This window comes from Ambystoma mexicanum, chromosome 4p (genome assembly GCF_040938575.1).
Source record: "Ambystoma mexicanum isolate Mex_15411 chromosome 4p, UKY_AmexF1_1, whole genome shotgun sequence".
NCBI classification, from domain to species: domain Eukaryota; kingdom Metazoa; phylum Chordata; class Amphibia; order Caudata; family Ambystomatidae; genus Ambystoma; species Ambystoma mexicanum.
Genome location: NC_090927.1, coordinates 98,344,948 through 98,364,512, shown reverse-complemented (window position 1 = coordinate 98,364,512; position 19,565 = coordinate 98,344,948). Strand labels below are relative to the sequence as shown.

Below are 19,565 nucleotides of genomic sequence, written 5' to 3'. Positions count from 1 at the left end.
ATAACTATAAAAGATATAGAGATCTTTCTGAAATGGGCACATGGTCAAGGGTTTAAGAAAGATTGGGCAAACAGACACCTGGTTGCGATATCTTATTTCTCAAAGCTGCGGGGTGACTCAGATCCTACCCAGAGTGCTTTAATATCATACGCAATGAAAGGCTGGGGCAAAATGGAGGGACCCCAGGTAGACACCCGCCGCCCGTTAGATTTTGACAAGCTGATAATAATAACCAACCTACTAGAAAGCATATGTTTTCATCCGTACGAGATCTTGCTATTTAGAACTGCATTCTTTCTGGTATACATTGGGGCTTTCCGAGTAGGAGAGCTCATCGCATCCAGCACCAAGGCCAACAATGGTTTAGGCATCATGGAGACCAGGGTTAGACAGGACAGCGTCAACATAGAAATACAGCAGTCAAAAACAGGGGCCAAAAGAACAATTAACATTTGTTGCATTGACGATGCGCCAAATTGCTCGGTATGCATCACTAATTTATATTACGCACAAAGGCCCAAGGTGTGGGGAAGATTTTTAATCCATCGGGATTCCGCAGCTCTGAGCCGCTATCAGTTTAAAGGGGTGCTGAATAAAGCGATTAGCAGGGCAGGATGGGATCTTAAGGATTTCGGCACCCACTCTTTTAGAATCGGGGCCGCAACCTCCGCATGGCAGGGAGGGCTGAGTGCCCGGCAACTTAAAAACATTGGAGGTTGGAAATCAGATTGTTACAAAAGATATGTCAGAGAAGAACAAATTTAGTTTTCCGCGACCCCCCCTTTTTTTCTCTCCCCCTCAACCCGCAGAGACACCAGAGGTTGGGAAGGCCCCACTGTGGTCAGCATGGATAGTTGGACACTCGTTCGTGCTCAGGACAGGGCAATGGGCGGAGGAAAACAAGGAGGGCCCTCCGTTTATAAACAGCATTGCATCCTGGTGGGGTTACAGAGACCTCCTGTGGGCAGACATCCATGATAAACTAGCAGACCTAGTTGCATACAGGGACCCGCCAGAATTCCTGATATTGCATTATGGGGGTAACGATCTGGTGTCCGTAGGGAGAAAACAATTATTAGAAGAAATGTGCGCCTCGTTGTCAGGCATTTCCCACACTTGGAGGGACATGGAAATCTATTTCTCTGCAATCCTGCCTAGAAAGAAATAGTAGGGGACAATCAGTTATAAAGCAGTGGACATTTCCAGAAGGAAATTGAACAGGGCGGTGGAGAAATTCTGCGTAATCAAGGGCCTGGGATTCATAAAACACCCGTCCATAACATTGGGGGACCCCGACCTATTCCACAAAGACGGCACCCAGCTATCGGAACGGGGCATGGAACATTTCTTTAGAGAAATCTCCTCCACATTAGCTCTCAGGGGCTGCAAATAGCAAAACCTTTTGGGGGAACACGGACAGCCGGGAACCTGCCCGTGAGTGGCGGCACGGGCCAGAGGGGGTCATCTCTGGACCCGGTGCCCAAAAGGATGATTTGTTATGATTACGTATATTGTTTATTTACCAATAACCATGTTTTGTATCAATAAAATCCTACGGCCTTTTATTGCCAATACTTGACCAAATTGTTGTGTTTTAAGGGGGAGGGGTCAAGGGCCGGGAGGCATGACGCAAGCCCGCAAAACAACATAGTTATGTCTGCTGCATATGGGTTCAACAGTTATGGGCAATGCCGCAGGGCTGCCCAAGACGAGGCCATGTAACTGTTGTTACATGGCAGCATGGCGCTAGAGAGGGGCACAGCCTTCCTCCAAGGTCAGTGCCCCTCTCTGTCTTTTAGATAAGGGAGGCAGGCTGCAGGGTCTGGCACATGAAAGGCGGGAAGGGTGAGGTAATAAATACTTCACTCTTCCAGGAGAATATATGGGTGCAGTGCACCCTGGAGACCCTGGATGCCTAGGCAGTTAGCAGAGGTTGGCCTGTGGGGGTTGGCGTTCAGCCCTCCATGCAGTACAAAGAATAAGGGCCTCTTGGGTCCTATATAAATGAGCTGTGTGCAGCTCCTAAAGCACAAACTGTTTGTTGACCCTGCACAGGGACTCAAACAATACCTGGGAAGTTCACTGTTAACTCAGTGTCTTCCCATTTCCTTTTTCTTTGCCTCAAAACCCTCCCACCACAGAAAAAGAGGAGAAGAAGATCGAGGAAACCCAGGATACCGTACGGTGGCCGCAACAAGTCGGGGGACAAGAAAGGCGGCATGGGCCAGAGGGGGTCATCTCTGGGCCCGGTGCCCAAAAGGATGATTTATTATGATTATGTATATTGTTTATTTACCAATAACCATGTTTTGTATCAATAAAATCCTATGGCCTTTTATTGCCAACACTTGACCAAATTGTTGTGGTAAATCTTTTAAGGGGGAGGGGTCAAGGGCCGGGAGGCATGACGCCAGCCCGCAAAACAACATAGTTATGACTGCTGCATATGGGTTCAACAGTTATTAACTGGAACCTATCACAAAGGGATCATTTGTTGGGCATTACCCATCACTCATGGCCCGCACAGTGTGCTGCCATTATCACCCGATTCAAACCGCCTCCATCTTGGAACGTCACCTTAAAATGATTCTTCAAAATAGTAAGTATGACCTTCCAGGCGATCAAGTGAGATCTGGAAGGGAGGATTAGTGGAATTATTTAAGAGATACATTGAAAGGGGATCTGGACGCGACCCCAAATCTTTTCTGCAGGTGCTGTGGGTTCTTAGAAGGAGTTATTAGTTCTAGAAATCTTGGTGGAGTGATTCGGCCCAGGCGCTGCAGAGTGTGAAGTATGTATTGAAATTAGCGCACATAGTGAGCTTAGACATCTTTCCACCAGGATAGCTCAAGGGCAACGTGCTCGCCTGGGAAGCAAGACAACACGGAACAACACTGGTTCGATAATAATGAATAATAATAATAATAGCCCACATCCCCGGGTCCATGCTTAGAAACCTCTGAGTATTAAGCGCATTATAAATAACCAATCACAATAGTGATGACACACCTTGCTGTCTCACCCCAAGCAGCCAGCCCCCCTCATTTAATCTCATTACTCCACCGCCCCACCTTTCAAGTCTTGCAATGTACTTTGTTATTTGGCTCCAATGTTGCATTGTATTTTGGAATGGTGTACCGCTTAATTTGAGCCTAATGGCTGGTTAGCCGAACTGCATTTTAAAAAAAAAAGGTTAACTTCCCATCGGCATCCACACCAATGTGAAGACCCTTCGCCTCTCTCATCAAACGCGTCAGTGAGAAGGTCACAGCCACACAACACAGCCCTGCCCCCGGGGAAGCTCTGGCAACAAACCTTTTCCAGATCGCCAGCCGGGCAGAAAGCAGGCCCCTTTCCATCCAAGCACCTTATAGCACGCTCCGAATGACTTGTTTATTTATTTATTTGTACATGTATAGGGCGCACAACACCCAAGGGCACTGAGGCACTGGTAGTAGCATAGATGGGTAGCGATGGGAGGGTGAGCGGAGGGGTTGGAAGGACTGACTCTCGCTCGAGTTGTCCGTCGTTAGTTGAACAGTGTGGTTTTGAGTTTATTTATTTATTTATTTATTGTTCGCTTGCTAGACGCTCATACAGCAAGTACAATAACCGTTTCAGAGCGCCCACAGGGCAATGTTGGGGGGCGGGCAAGGGAGCGAAATACATGACATAACACAATGATTAATAAGAGCAGTGGAGGGAAAAAGAGGAAGGACAAACCTACTACGCCTGGTGAGAAATCAGAGCGCACAAGTGCAGTAAGGAAGAGAGCAGAGGGAGTCAGCGCCGGAGGCTGCTTCCTGAACGGAGAGTCATCGGGTTCAGAGCTCAGATGTAGGGCCAGAAGGCTCCAGAGCCGGGCGGCAGTGGCTGGGAACCTGGAGCCCCCGTGTTCTAGTGCGCCTAAAGTCAGGCTCCGGGCCTCCAAAAGAAATCCCTCTATTCCCCCACTTGCCCTAATCAGGGGGTGCTGGTAGACCATTCTATTTACAGACTCACGTTCTACTAGTGTCTTAGTTGACTGATTCATTAATGAATGAATTCTCGCTCCAGCATGTCTCATGTCCGCATAGCACCAGGGAAAGTACATGCTTCTATGCGCTTCCCAAGCTTGTGGCACAAATCGGCACAGTGTTTTTCTGTCATGAAGTTTAAAGAGATAGAAATCGGTCCTGTACCTCTGTTCCCTCTCCAGTGCTCGCATTTGCCGAAGATGTGGCTCACGGTGGCCATTTCCAGACAACAATAGTGTGGTAAGGAACAAAAAAGAACAGGACTGTCCAAGCAAGGCTTTAGAAAAAGACCAGTCTTTACTAAAAACACAGAATCCGCGGGGAAAGGGCAATGCTGGGCTTCTGTTTTCCTCTTGATGTGAAGGTCCATCGCTTCTGGAGGTCTTGCACTGGTAAGAAGTTGCTGTCTCCGCGGATCCTTCGTGTCTTTTCCCCCCTCCAAAGTGTTTATTCACTGCATCACATGTGCGGTCACTGCGAGGCAGTTGGCAGTGTATTCTCACACCCGGCAGCCACGTCATCATGAAGGGATTGATTCAGTCGCATGCACTAACATGTGTCATGAGATGTAATTGGTTATTTAGAACGTGCTTAATACCCAGAGGTTTCTGAGCGCGGACCCAGGAATCGAGCCCATGTTACTCCGCGGCGGCGTCTTGCTTGCAAGGCGAGCGCGTTGCCCCTGAGCTATCGCCCCGAGAGATGTGCCACATCTGTCCCGTGCACCGGCTCATCCGCTGTGACTTCTTATCATAGAGACTTTCTTTGGACTTGGGAGCAGGCAGGCCAGCGAGCTGCAGTTGCGGCAGGAGGCTACTCTACCTTGACTGACGTTTTTCATAATGTTTCTCCAGCTATTCAGGTCCAGGCGCTCTTTGGGGTGATAGCGCGTCTATTGAGGAAGGCGTATCAGTGTGTGCGGCCGCTCTCCAAACAGGGTGAGGTGTGTGGGGGCCTCAGTGTCCATCGCCTTTCCCCTTCCTTTTAGGTCTACTTGATCGAAAATAATTGACCTTTTCCAATTGGACAAATCATTTTTGGGTCATTTTATGGGTCGGAAATGTGGGGGGGGAACCTTAACCTATTCCCTTACCCCTCCCCATACATTTATTTAATTTAATTTGACCGAAAAAACAATCAACAAAATGTGGTCAAATAAATACTTTTCAATCAGGTATGCTAATCCCTCTCCTTCTGGAAGCCTTGCTATATCTGCCAGGTGCACAGGATCCACACTGGTCTGCTTTAGAAGACCAATGCACCGTGGCTCCTAAGGGACACTCAATTAGAGCAATGAGTGCAGATCCCAGACAGACTGTATTTATTTATTTATTTATTTTCCCATTTATAAAGAGCCTAAACCCGAGGGAATGAAGGTGCTGTTACAGATCCAGTTACACGCATAAGAGACTTAAAAATGAGTTCATTCACCTGGGGGGGGGGGGGGGGCTGGGAGGGGGGGAGGGGGAGTCCCAAGCAAAGGAGGTAGGCGAACAGTTGGGTTTCAGGGCTCTTTGGAAGGCCCAGTACGATTCCTCGGCTCACAGAGCAGGTGTCTCACCTTGACTTGCCTTAGTGCCTCACCTTTACCTGCCTTAGTGCCTCACCTTTGCCTGCCTTAGTGCCTCACCTTTGCTTGCCTTAGAGCCTCACCTTGACTTGCCTTAGTGCCTCACCTTTACTTGCCTTAGTATCTCACCTTTACCTGCCTTAGTGCCTCACCTTTACCTGCCTTACTGCCTGACCTTTACTTGCCTTAGTGCCCCACCTTTACTTGCCTTAGAGCCTCTCCTGTACTTGCCTTACTGCCTCACCTTTACCTGCCTTACTGCCTCTGTCAGGGATGGCACTCTATTAAGAGTGGCACAGGACACCCAGAAAGGGTTTGGGTGGTTGGGCCAAATAAAGTGGACAGATAAGAACACACACAGCGGAAAGGAAAGAGAACGAAGAGTAGGCAAGAGTAGCAAGGGAAAAGATACAGAATGAATACCCTCTTGGGGTGTTTGCAGATATAGGAAAAGAGTATTCCACGAACCTTGGAAATACTCTAGCCTTCTGCACAGTTTGCTATAACAGAGGCCCACGCTGTCTGCTCATGACTTGGAACAGCAGCTCTGGGTGTCTGTAATGTAGAAACGAGACAAGGGAAGGGGCAGAGGTTGACTGATGGGAACCAACAGTCAAGCTCTGTACAAAAGGGTCTACAAACAGTACAAGAGAAGATACTACAGACAAATCCAGGAAAGGAGGTGATAGCAAACTAGCAGAAGGAAATGAAGGGAAAGTCGTGTAACAGGATAGGATAGCAGAGGACAGTAAGGAACAAGGTTGAGAGCTCAGAGGAGCAGGAAAGCAATGAGTAAGCCCACAGGAGTAGGACTGTAAGGTAGAAAGCCCAGAGGAAAAGGGCTTAGGGCAGCAGAGTAAAGCAGACAGCACGGCAAGGATCCCATAAGGGCCGGGCAGTAAGGAGTGAACCCTGAGGGACAGGGCCGCTGAACGTAGAAGGTAGCAGAGGACTGTAGAGGGCTGCTAGGCCGAGAACCCAGCGGAAAAGGTAGGTAATAGGCAGCGGAGTGTGATAAGCTGCAAAGTAGGAAGGCCCAGAGGACAAGGGCTGTAGGTAGCCAGAGTGAGGTAGGCTGCAGAGCAGGGAGCCCAGAGGACAAGGGCTAAGGCAGCCGGAGTGAGGCAGGCTGCAGAGCAGGGAGCCCAGAAGACAAGGGCTGAAGGCAGCCGGCGTGAGGCAGGCTGCAGAGCAGGGAGCCCAGAGGACAAGGGCTGAGGCTGGAAAGCAGCAGAGCGTGATCAGCTGCAATGTAGAGAGCCCGCAGGGCAAGGGTGGAGGCTGGAAGGCAGCAGAGCGTGATCGGCTGCAATGTGGAGAGCCCGGCAGGGCAAGGGCGGAGGCTGGAAGGCAGCAGAGCGTGATCGGCTGCAATGTGGAGAGCCCGGCAGGGCAAGGGCGGAGGCTGGAAGGCAGCAGAGCGTGATCAGCTGCAAATGTGGAGAGCCCGGTAGGGCAAGGGCGGAGGCTGGAAGGCAGCAGAGCGTGATCGGCTGCAATGTGGAGAGCCCGGCAGGGCAAGGGCGGAGGCTGGAAGGCAGCAGAGCGTGATCGGCTGCAATGTGGAGAGCCCGGCAGGGCAAGGGTGGAGGCTGGAAGGCAGCAGAGCGTGATCGGCTGCAATGTGGAGAGCCCGGCAGGGCAAGGGCGGAGGCTGGAAGGCAGCAGAGCGTGATCAGCTGCAAATGTGGAGAGCCCGGTAGGGCAAGGGCGGTGGCTGGAAGGCAGCAGAGCGTGATTGGCTGCAATGTGGAGAGCCCGGCAGGGCAAGGGCGGAGGCTGGAAGGCAGCAGAGAGTGATCGGCTGCAATGTGGAGAGCCCGGCAGGGCAAGGGCGGAGGCTGGAAGGCAGCAGAGCGTGATCGGCTGCAATGTGGAGAGCCTGGCAGGGCAAGGAGGCAGGGAGCCTGGAAGGCTATGGCTGGAGGCAGCAGGGTGGAGCAAGCAACAAGGCAGGGTCCAAGCAGGAGTGAAGGTAAACAGCATACAAGATCCGTAGGAAGACGCGAAAGGTGGAGGAAGGACTCTCAGATGCAAGAGGCTGAGCCACTGCAGGCAGCAGCCTTTATACTGCCTAGCCCAGCACAGGGGCAGGCTAATTGGTTGCACCTGGCTAAGCACACCTGCAGGCAATCGGCCACCTCCCTTTCTGTTCCTGGGCTGGTGGAAGCAGGGCAAATCCCTAGGGCTTCTGGGGGGTGTAGTTCCTCTGATGACCAATAGGAACAGCCAGGAAGCGATGCTTGTAGCCAAGTGCATTATGGTATGCGCAGTTTGTTGGCAAAAATAATAAGGCACCAAAGTCTCGCAAATGGGAAATAAAGTTCCCAAAGTAAATATAGATGGATCCAAGAGTCTGTTGTAAATAAATGATAAACAAATAGTCCATATTGAGCGTAAATGGATGCGCCCATGGCGCAGGCATGACAGCCTCACCTTTACTTGCCTTAGTGTCTCAACTTTACCTGCCTTACTGCCTCACCTTTACTTGCCTTAGTGCCTCACCTTTATTTGCCTTAGTGCCCCACCTTTACTTGCCTTAGTGCCTCACCTTTACTTGCCTTAGTGCCTCACCTTTACTTGCCTTAGAGCCCCACCTTTACTTGCCTTAGTGCCTCACCTTTACTTGCCCTAGTGCGTCACCTTTACTTGCCTTAGTGCCTCACCTTTACTTGCCTTAGTGCCTCACTTTTACCTGCCTTAGTGCCTCACCTTGACTTGCCTTAGTGCCTCACCTTTACCTGCCTTAGTGCCTCACCTTTACTTGCCTTAGTGCCTCACTTTTACTTGCCTTAGTGCCTCTCCTTTACTTGCCTTACTGCCTCACCTTTACTTGCCTTAGTGCCCACTTTTACCTGCCTTAGTGCCTCACCTTGACTTGCCTTAGTGCCTCACCTTTACCTGCCTTAGTGCCTCACCTTTACTTGCCTTAGTGCCTCACTTTTACTTGCCTTAGTGCCTCTCCTTTACTTGCCTTACTGCCTCACCTTTACTTGCCTTAGTGCCCACCTTTACTTGCCTTAGTGCCCCACCTTTACTTGCCTTAGTGTCCCACCTTACTTGCCTTAGTGTCCCACCTTACTTGCCTTAGTGCCCCACCTTTACTTGCCTTAGTGTCTCACCTTTACTTGCTTTAGTGCCTCACCTTTGCCTGCCATGGCTCGACCCTGCTGTGTGATGTGAGCAATGCATCTATTGGGGTGGAGAGAATATTTGACAAAGCTGAAGAGAAATAGGGAGAGAATGCGAGAAAGATAGAGTGAGCGAGGGAGGGACCAGAATCGATGACCAATGGACAGTGCAGTTGGTGGCTCCTTTTTGCCTGACTCCATGGACCAAGTGACTGGGTGGCAGCAAAGTCCTCCCTGCCCAGAAGCAACAGACGGCATGCACCAGAGGACGTAGTTAAAGAAGAGTATTCCGGTTCATGATCACTGGCGTAACTGGGGCCCCTGAAGCCCCTGTGGGGCGGGTGGCCCCATGCTGCCCATGCCCAGCAGGGGGGCTGCAGTGGTGGTGGGGGGACCCCCTCAGCAGGGCTTGCCGGGGGGCCCCCACATTCTGTGTTCCACCACTGTTCACGATGCCCCACAGCCCAGATATCCTTTGACTGCGTGGTAGGTAGGTAGTTGCTTCCTGCCCAGGGGCCCACGTCCTGGTGCAGGAAATTCATTGGTGCCAAGGAAAGCCATAACTCATGGATTAGCCGGCACCTTCCTGCACAGAAGACCATGTCACAAGGTTCATGTGACTTGGATGCAGGCTGCTGCTTCCAGGATAGAAACGCAGACCTCATGAGTCCTGTGACTTTGTTGCATGTGGCTCCATTCGGGGTAGAACTCAGTCTTCGTGGATCATGTGACTTTGTTCATGTGGCTCGTTCCTGTCTGGGAGATCAGAATTAATGAATCTTGTGACTTAGAAATAGGTAGGTCCTTCCTGCCCAGAAGCTCAGACATCATGGGCCATGTGACTTGGATGCAGGTGGATCCTTTCTGCCCAGAAGCTCAGACATCATGGGCCATGTGACTTGGATGCAGGTGGATCCTTTCTGCCCAGAAGCTCAGACCTCATGGGCCATGTGACTTGGATGCAGGTGGATCCTTTCTGCCCAGAAGCTCAGACATCATGGGCCATGTAACTTGGATGCAGGTGGATCCTTTCTGCCCAGAAGCTCAGACATCATGGGCCATGTGACTTGGATGCAGGTGGATCCTTTCTGCGCAGAAGCTCAGACATCATGGGCCATGTGACTTGGATGCAGGTGGATCCTTCCTGCCCAGAAGCTCAGACATCATGGGCCATGTGACTTGGATGCAGGTGGATCCTTTCTGCCCAGAAGCTCAGACCCCATGGATCATGTGATTATGTTTCACAGGTTCCTGCCTGTCCTGACACTCTACTCTCATGAATCATGTGACTTTGTTGCACATGACTCCTTCCTGCTCAGACGCTCAAACCTCATTGATCATGTGACTATGTTGCATGCCAGCCCCCTGACCAGAAGGTTCGGTCTCCTGGATCATAACACACAGATCATGAAGGTAGAGATTTGCCTTTCTTTTTCTTCCTTCCGTCCATCTCTTCATGCTGTTTCCTCTTGTCTCTCGGCAGTCAAATCCGTGATGGCCACTCACTCTCCTCATTTTGATCCCTCTAAAACCGAGATTATTTACTATCCCTTCCCTCCCCCTCTCCTCCTTCTGGTCTCTCCTTCCCTCCTTCGGTTCTCCTCTTCTCTTTTTCCCCCTGAAACCTTGACGTTATCTTTGACCCTTTGATTTCTTTTTCCCTCCATATCTCCTCCATGCTCGTTCTTTCTTCTCCTTTCGGGCTACTAAACTGTTTATCTACGCACTCATCCTTTCTCGGCTCAATTATTGCTCTGTTCTGCTGCTTGGCCTTCCTGCCTCTCAACTGACCCCGCTCCGCTTAGTCTTTAATACAGCTGTCTGTCTTCTTTTTCAGTTCTCCATCGTTCCTGCGTCGCATCTCCCTGCCTCTCTTCCCTCTTTTGACCTTTACCTTCTTTTTCACTTTCTTTGCTTTGTCTATGAAGCCCTGAATGGTCTCGCCCCCTATTATCTTTGCTCCCTTTGTATTTGTATACTCCTACTCGTTCTCTTCGTTCCCAATCCCTTTTTATTCTTTCCTTCCTTAAACCTCCATGCGCCTCCTCACGCTTTCACTCCTTTTCACTCCTTACCCCTAGGCACTGGACCGCCCTACCATTATACCTGTCCATGCTTCATCCTCTTTTCATATCTTTCGCAATCAGTAAAAAATACAAATTCTCTCATCTCTCTCTTAGTCTGACATTCTGATGTATTTGTGTTATGAAGTGCAGTGTTTGTAAATCATGGATTGATGCCAAGACATCCTACCCTAGTTACCAATATAACATGTTTACTGTTAATTTGCAACTGGGAAAGGGTGCTCAGCTAATTAGGTGGCTGAAAAAAGCGGATTAGATTTCACAAAACACGCCCGCTGTTCCAGCCACCCGAAGCCCGGGCTGGGTTTTCTTTTTCTTTTTGCAATGAGGGGAGGCGAGGCAACAGGGAGCCTCTCCCTGTTGCCTCCCCGCCCCCAAAATCAACATATTCCCTGCCACCCTTTCCAAGTACCTGCAGGACCGACGCATTCCGCTCCGGTCCCGGCGCTCATCCCGTCTGGCCGCTGCCGTAGACATGGAAAAGGGACTATGGCGGCAGCCATTTTTTATTATTTTTTATTTTTTTAAATGTTTTATCAGGGGATCGATTGTGCAAGCAGTGTGGATCTCCAGATCGAAAATTAAGACAGTCACGGGGGGAACCATGGGTGCAAATGGCTTGCAGATGGCTCCTTCCTGCTCAGAAGGTCCGCTCTCCTAGATCATGTGACTTGGATGAAGACGGCTCCTTCCTGCTCAGCAGGTCTGCTCCCCTGGATCATGTGACTTGGATGAAGACGGCTCCTTCCTGCTCAGCAGGTCTGCTCCCCTGGATCATGTGACTTGGTTGCAGACAGCTCCGTCCTGCTCAGAAGGTCTGCTCTCCTGAATCATGTGACTTGGTTGCAGACTGCTCCTTCCTACTCAGCAGGTCCGCTCTCCTGGATCATGTGACTTGGTTGCAGATGGCTCTTTCCTGCTCTGAAGATCCTCTCTCCTGGATCATGTGACTTGGTTGCAGACGGCTCCTTCCTGCTCAGAAGGTCAGCTCTCCTGGATCATGTGACTTGGTTGCAGACGGCTCCTTCCTGCTCAGCAGGTCTGCTCTCCTGGATCATGTGTCTTGGTTGCAGACCGCTCCTTCCTGCCCAGAGCTCTCCTGGATCATGTCAATTGGTTGCAGACGGTTCCTTCCTGCTCAGAAGGTCCGCTCTCCTGGATCATGTGACTTGGTTGCAGATGGCTCCTTCCTGCCCAGAAGGGCCGCTCTCCTGGATCATGTCACTTGGTTGCAGATGGCTCCTTCCTGCTCAGCAGGTCCGCTCGCCTGGATCATGTGACTTGGCTGCAGACGGCTTCTTCCTGCTCAGAAGGTCCGCTCTCCTAGATCATGTGACTTGGTTGCAGACAGCTCTGTCCCGCTCAGAAGGTCTGCTCTCCTGAATCATGTGACTTGGTTGCAGACAGCTCCGTCCTGCTCAGAAGGTCCGCTCTCCTGAATCATGTGACTTGGTTGCAGACTGCTCCTTCCTGCCCAGAGCTCTCCTGGATCATGTCAATTGGTTGCAGACGGTTCCTTCCTGCTCAGAAGGTCCGCTCTCCTGGATCATGTGACTTGGTTGCAGATGGCTCCTTCCTGCCCAGAAGGGCCGCTCTCCTGGATCATGTCACTTGGTTGCAGACGGCTCCTTCCTGCACAGCAGGTCCGCTCTCCTAGATCATGTGACCTGGTTGCAGAGAGCTCCTTCCGGCTCAGAAGGAACGCTCTCCTGGATTATGTGACTTGATTGCAGACGGCTCCTTCCTGCACAGCAGGTCCGCTCTCCTGGATCTTGTGACTTGGTTGCACAGGGCTCCTTCCTGCTTAGAAAGTCTGCTTTCCTGGATCATGTGACTCGGTTCTAGATGGCTCCTTCCTGCTCAGCAGGTCCGCTCTCCTGGATCATGTGACTTGGTTGCAGACAGCTCCTTCCTGCTCAGAAGGTCAGCTCTCCTGGGTCATGTGACTTGGCTGCAGACGGCTCCTTCCTACTCAGCAGGTCCGCTCTCCTGGATCATGTGACTTGGTTGCAGACAGCTCCTTCCTGCTCAGAAGGTCAGCTCTCCTGGGTCATGTGACTTGGCTGCAGACGGCTCCTTCCTACTCAGCAGGTCCGCTCTCCTGGATCATGTGACTTGGTTGCAGACGGCTCCTTCCTGCTCAGCAGGTCTGCTCTCCTGGATCATGTGACTTGGTTGCAGACAGCTCCTTCCTGCTCAGAAGGTCAGCTCTCCTGGGTCATGTGACTTGGCTGCAGACGGCTCCTTCCTACTCAGCAGGTCCGCTCTCCTGGATCATGTGACTTGGTTGCAGATGGCTCTTTCCTGCTCTGAAGATCCTCTCTCCTGGATCATGTGACTTGGTTGCAGACGGCTCCTTCCTGCTCAGAAGGTCAGCTCTCCTGGATCATGTGACTTGGTTGCAGACGGCTCCTTCCTGCTCAGCAGGTCTGCTCTCCTGGATCATGTGTCTTGGTTGCAGACCGCTCCTTCCTGCTCAGAAGGTCCGCTCTCCTGGATCATGTGACTCGGTTCTAGATGGCTCCTTCCTGCTCAGCAGGTCCGCTCGCCTGGATCATGTGACTCGGGTCTAGATGGCTCCTTCCTGCTCAACAGGTCCGCTCACCTGGATCATGTGACTTGGTTGCAGACGGCCTCTTCCTGCACAGCAGGTCCGCTCTCCTGGATCATGTGACTCCGTTGCAGATGGCTCATTCCTGCTCAGAAGGTCCGCTCTCCTGGATCATGTGACTCGGTTCCAGAAGGCTCCTTCCTGCTCAGCAGGTCCGCTCGCCTGGATCATGTGTCATGGTTGCAGGTGGCTCCTTCCTGCTCTGAAGGTCCATTCTCCTAGATCAGGTGACTTAATGCAGATGGCTCCTTCCTGCTCTGAAGGTCCTCTGTCCTGCATCATGTGACTTGGTTGCAGACGGCTCCTTCCTGCTCAGAAGGTCTGCTCTCCTGGATCATGTGACTTTGTTGCAGACGGCTTCTTCCTGCTCAGAAGGTCCGCTCTCCTTGATCATGTGACTTGGTTGCAGAAGGCTTCTTCCTGCTCAGAAGGTCCGCTCTCCTTGATCATGTGACTTGGTTGCAGACGGCTCCTTCCTGCTCAGAAGGTCTGCTCTCCTGGATCCTGTGACTTTGTTGTAGAAGGATCCTTCCTGCCTGATCTGTCTTCCTGGCCAGATGTCTTCTTCTCAGTGCCTCTGTACTCAGAATGGATGTGACCTCATTTATCCCTGCCTGCCTTTGGCAGCACCCACTGCAGATGCTTTTAACAAAGGCTGTATAGTATCAGCACGCTTCCCTTCCTATCGACAAAATTAATATTGCAGAAACCAACATTTAATGAGTCAAATATGGCATGACTAATGGCTTCCAGCTTAATTAGCCAGTCAGGGAGCCCCCATTAATCTCCATATATGGAGGGCCTGGCGTGCCCACGAGGCCTTGGAGCGCAGTTCAGTGGTTTAATCAGACTAAAAGCTCCCTTCCATTTTGAAATGTAAAATCACAAATCTTATGAACTGCGAAATGAATGTTGCTGGAATGTTGCTTTATCTCAGAAATCCTTCGGTCCGTCAGCAGCCAAGATTCACCTCGGATCCACGTGACTGACGCAAGGGGGACCAGAGTAGGACGCACGTTCCACACCTTCACGTCCCACCAACCGCCTGCCATGAAGGCATAGCGCTTCACTCGGATGCAAACATTGGACAGGATGTTCCTGGATTGTCTCTCCGGATCGCGGATCCAGGGCGACCCCATGCTCGATTCCCCTGCGACCCCACGCCACAGTGATCTGCTATTCCCGGCGCTGCAAGACTAACTTCTGAGGACATCTACTCCCTTTAGTTTTTGCTATTATGTTGCACTAACGCACCACCTATAAACCGAAAATATTGCATTAGAGCACAGCTAGGGAGAAATGGCATGTGAGGAGGGACACAAATCTTGTAGGTGTTTTTTGGTTATTTACCCGCCCATTGACTGCCCCCAGCCATGCTAATATTATGTTATGTTATGTTACTTGGCATTTATATATCATTGGTATGACCTCAATGTGCTGGTAGGTTGAACGCTCTCGGGAACCGTAGTTCAGGTCAGGAGAGAGAGAGTGTGTGGTATGGTGCGTGGGTGCACCGATTACGTGTGCAGCTGGTGTAGTTGGCGGATGATAGCTGCTTACTAGTGATAGATGTGGTGCTGAAGACACCAGTTGGATGTGTGCAGTCTGGTGGGTGGACACCCAGACTGGGTTCTGGCTGCGTTAGGCCTGAGGAACGCCTATGTGAACAGCTGGCCGGAATGTGCTCAGCTAGCTGCATTTTATTAGGGTGATGAGGTTTTCATGGGGTCGTATTCGTATGTGAACAGCTAGGCCGAATCATCGGTGGTATAGCTGTGTTCTAGTTGAATGATGGTGTATAGTAGAGAGTAAGCGTAGTGATGTGATATGATGGTTATCTTTAAAGCGCCCGAGACCAGGCACGTGAAAAGGAAACACAGCGACACACGGACATAGAGACAGGGGCTGGGCTTATAGTGACAGGAGGGGGCATACGGCTATATAGCAACAGTGTGGGGAACAGGAAAGCAGGGTACACAGTGACACATGATTTCAAGCAAGTGTGGGACAAGCTACCATTCACAATTGCATTTATAATACCTATGCCCATTCCCATGCACCCCCTACCCCTCTGTGCCACAAACACATTCTCCTGGAATCTGTTTGAGCTGGAATTCTCCTGGAATCTGTTTGAGCTGGAATTCTCCTGGAATCTGTTTGAGCTGGAATTCTCCTGGAATCTGTTTGAGCTGGCTTTTTCAAACCTTGTCATCACACATTGTGCTCAAAGTGCCTGCCAGTATTTTTTCAAAGCAGTCTTCTGAGAGTTGATGGTTTCATTGGAGCTGTAAATGTGCTGCTGGTGTAATAAAAATGCCTTAACGAGGTCTGCCATCAGCCCCTGATTTATAAGCACTATGCGTGTCCTTCACTAAGGTCGTGTTACAAACAAGCATTAGCAAAGCCACCAGTTTTGGCTTGTTCATAAGTATTAGTCTTTTGCCAGACACTGCTATTATGTGACCAGGGTAATTGCACCATTTTACAGCTGCTACCATCGCTGGCCACTGAATATCACTATGACAGTGCCTGGCAAATGTCTTTCTAATGCCTACACAAAACTGTTGGCATTACCATTGCTTGTTTAGTTTTGTATTAGATTCTCACCCTTTTCTGGAGACAAAACAGAGACCAAACATTTTTGGCCAATTAAATAAACAACTTCTACATGCTAGGATGTTCTGCCCGACTACTGAATAGTGCCATTCCTAAGGTGTTAAGAGTTGCGCGATGCTAATGTAATTGATGTTCTTTGTGTTTTCGTGCCACCACACTTCCCGATTAGCCCAAATCCAAGGGGTACTCACATCTACTGTAAAAACATTTTCTTGGTTCACATCAAGGCCTCTTAACCTTGGGTTCACCAATATTTCCCTCTTGATATCCTCAAGGTTCTCTTTAAGACCAACCGTGCATTTCCGTTTTCTTCAAGAGTTGTTTATGAGGGTCTGTTCTATCCACAACCCATCTTTAAACACAACCTTGTAGGCCTCAAAATAAGAGGAAGTTGTTGTTCGTTCTGCAGCCCGAATGCTTTCTTGAGGGCCTCTGGTGGGAAATCAAGTTTATCTCATTTCGCACATATATGGTGGCCATGACATTGCACCTTCATTCTGCACTTGGTACCACAACGTTCCTTTCAAATTTCCACCAGAAACTGTATTGCCACCTTGAATTCAACGTCATGTCCCGGAACCCCACGCCCTTCTTTTATTTGAACAGAATGCATAGATGAGATTTTCGGTTTATAGTCATAATGTCGACAAAAAAATGTCGACAGACAAAAATGTCGAAAAAATAATGTCGAAAATAATAATGTCGACATTCTATACTTTTAATGTAAAAAGTCATAATGTCGAAAAAAAAATGTCGACATTTTTTTTTCGACAATATGACTATAAACCCTTAACACTATCAACACCTCACCCAACACCCTCCTGCAACCCCCCCACACCCCACACCACCACCCTCCCACCCCTCATATGCAACACATTCTAATTATTTATATATTTATTTATTTATTTTTTCAATAAATAAATAACCAACAAAAAGTATCATTTACTATGGGGGGGTCCCCCCCCAACCCCCCCTCACCCAACACCCCCCTGCCACCCCACCACACCCCCTAACCACCCTCTCACCCCTCATACTCAACACAATCTAATTATTTATTTATTTATTTTTTCAATAAATAAATAACCAAAAAGAGTCTAATTTACTATGGGGGGGGTCCCCCCCAACCCCCCCTCACCCAACACCCCCCTGACACCCCCCCACACCCCCCCCAACCACCCTCTCACCCTCATTCCCAACACATAGTAATTATATATTTATTTATTTATTTATTATTCAATAAATAAATAAACAAATAAATAAAAAGAATATCATTTACTATGGGGATGTCCCCCCCAACCCCTCTCACCCAATACCCCCTGCCACCCCCCACCCCTCATACTCAACACATACAACACAACAATAAATATATATTTATTTATTTATACAACATTTCGAAAAAATGTCGACATTAATGTAAAATGTCGACATTTTTGTATGTCGACATTATTGATTTTCGACATTAATTTGTCGACATTTTGACTGTCGACATTATTGATGTCGACATTATGACTGCACACCGAGATTTTCCTATTCAACACTCCTTTTGGAATAACTCGCTGGATCAAGGCTTGGTTCTTGCTAAACTAAGGTCATGTCTTTTAAAATTGAACACACCTTAGATCCTGACTTCCCAACTGACTATCGTCCCACTGCAAACTCTTTTGTAACCAAGGGTTTGGAGACTTTTGTACCTGGTCAGCTTCAGAACTTGGTGGAAAACCAGAGTTGCTTGGAAGATACAGTGAGATTTTCTGGAGATGTACAGGGAGTGTGATTGTGCATGTTTGGGAGAAACTTCTTTGGCATGGGGCAAACTTCAGAATACCCGTCTCATGGTCTCAGTTAACACTACTCCGGAAAATAAACCCCATCCGTCTACCGAGGACTTCAGAATCATAGTCCAAGCCCTGGTAATCTACCGAATTGATTGGTGAAATGCTCTCCTCAACCGGTTTTCCGGCAGTGCACCCAGCCCTACATAGGTCCACCCAACAGTCTGTGGCATGACTCATAATGGGAAACAAAACATTACCCTGTATTTCTCTCGCCCATTGGGAGCTGCACAGGCTTCCCATCCCAGCCAGAAAAGTCATTAAGAATGCCGGCATCAGCTATAAGGCACCATTGTCCTCTCACATGCCTACCTAGCTACAAAACTCTGTAGCTCAGGTGGGTCACGCTCCTCCTGGAGCCAGGCCATCGCTAGGCTTGAGAAGAAACTGGCCACAAGGAAAAAACCAGGAACCTGGCCTTCTCTTACTACGCCCCTGCCTACGGGCGATCCAGACCACATCAATGTTCTTGCAGTCCAGGAAGGAACTCAAGAAGTTTTTTTCAGTCAGTAACTAGGTGCCACCTAGGATCCTTGTATCCCTGCATCACAGCTCACCCCCATAGCCGAAAAATCCCCTGCCACATGTTGTAAACCCTAGGCCCCTATCTTAACTCATAGGTGACCCTCAATAACATGGTGCTTCCTAGCTAGATAGGGACTAGGTCCTAGCCTTGAAAAAATCCAATGAGCGAAACCCATGCCCATGGAATCGGCTAAACCCGTATATATTGTACATTAATACTAAGGGTGGCTAATACTATACATTTTGAGTACCTTTTTCTATTATTTGAATCTTGCATGGATTTGTGAATGAAATAACAGAGCACGAGGCAAGTATATGAATGGACAAAGCCTGCGATGCTTAAAGGCCTAGAGGTCCCTAGGTAAGAGCCAAACTAATCTGCAACAGGCTGGAACCACATGGCTGGGCACAACGAGACGACGGTAACTTGAGAGGAAAAGACCATTACGAAAGAACTGAAATGGAAGAACCCCGGAGCAGTCAGTTCGAGAGTTGGAAATACCCGAGATGCAGTGATATGAGAAGGATCACCCAGAATGGAAAAGTTGCAAAGTCGGCAATCTCCTAAAATCGCCTATACTGATAGCACAGGGCCAGACCCCTCCCTGTGCATGGCAAATGGGTGGGGTTGGTCAAATTTCAGAATCTCCAGTACACCCAGACTGGTATGTTGACCTCAGGCCAAATTTTCAGCCCACCAACTGTTGTGGGGCTGGAGCCAAAAATGGCGAAATTGGCAATCTCCCAAAACCGCCTATACTGATAGCACAGGGCCAGAACCCGCCTTGTGGAGGCAAATGGGTGGGGTTGGGCAAATATCACTATCACTAGTACACCATAGACTGGTATGTCGACCTTGGGCCAAAATCTCAGCCCACCAACTGTTATGGGGCTCGAGCCAACCCCGAACATACAAACCCACCTTCACAACTCTATATATCGATTGACCTTCCCGACCACGCCACATACATGGTTGTGATGCTTATTTGACAGACAAGATGTGAAAATCTGCAAGCTCCAATGCACGTCCTCGATAGTAGCAAGACAACAGATAGCAAAGGCCCTACCCCGAAGCAAGACACATGGCTTCGGTCTCATGATACCGAGACGTAGCCAATCCAACGACATATGGCAGCAGTTTAGAACGTATCCTGCTACACTACCATGACAGAATGCACAC

At 49.6% G+C, this 19,565-nt stretch overlaps 1 long non-coding RNA gene across 1 annotated transcript in view; it reads left to right on the top strand.

Annotated features, from left to right (window-relative positions):
• The window catches only part of LOC138452551 (uncharacterized), a 218,608-nt gene that overhangs the window by 89,154 nt on the left and 109,889 nt on the right, over positions 1-19,565 (top strand). The window lies entirely within an intron of this gene.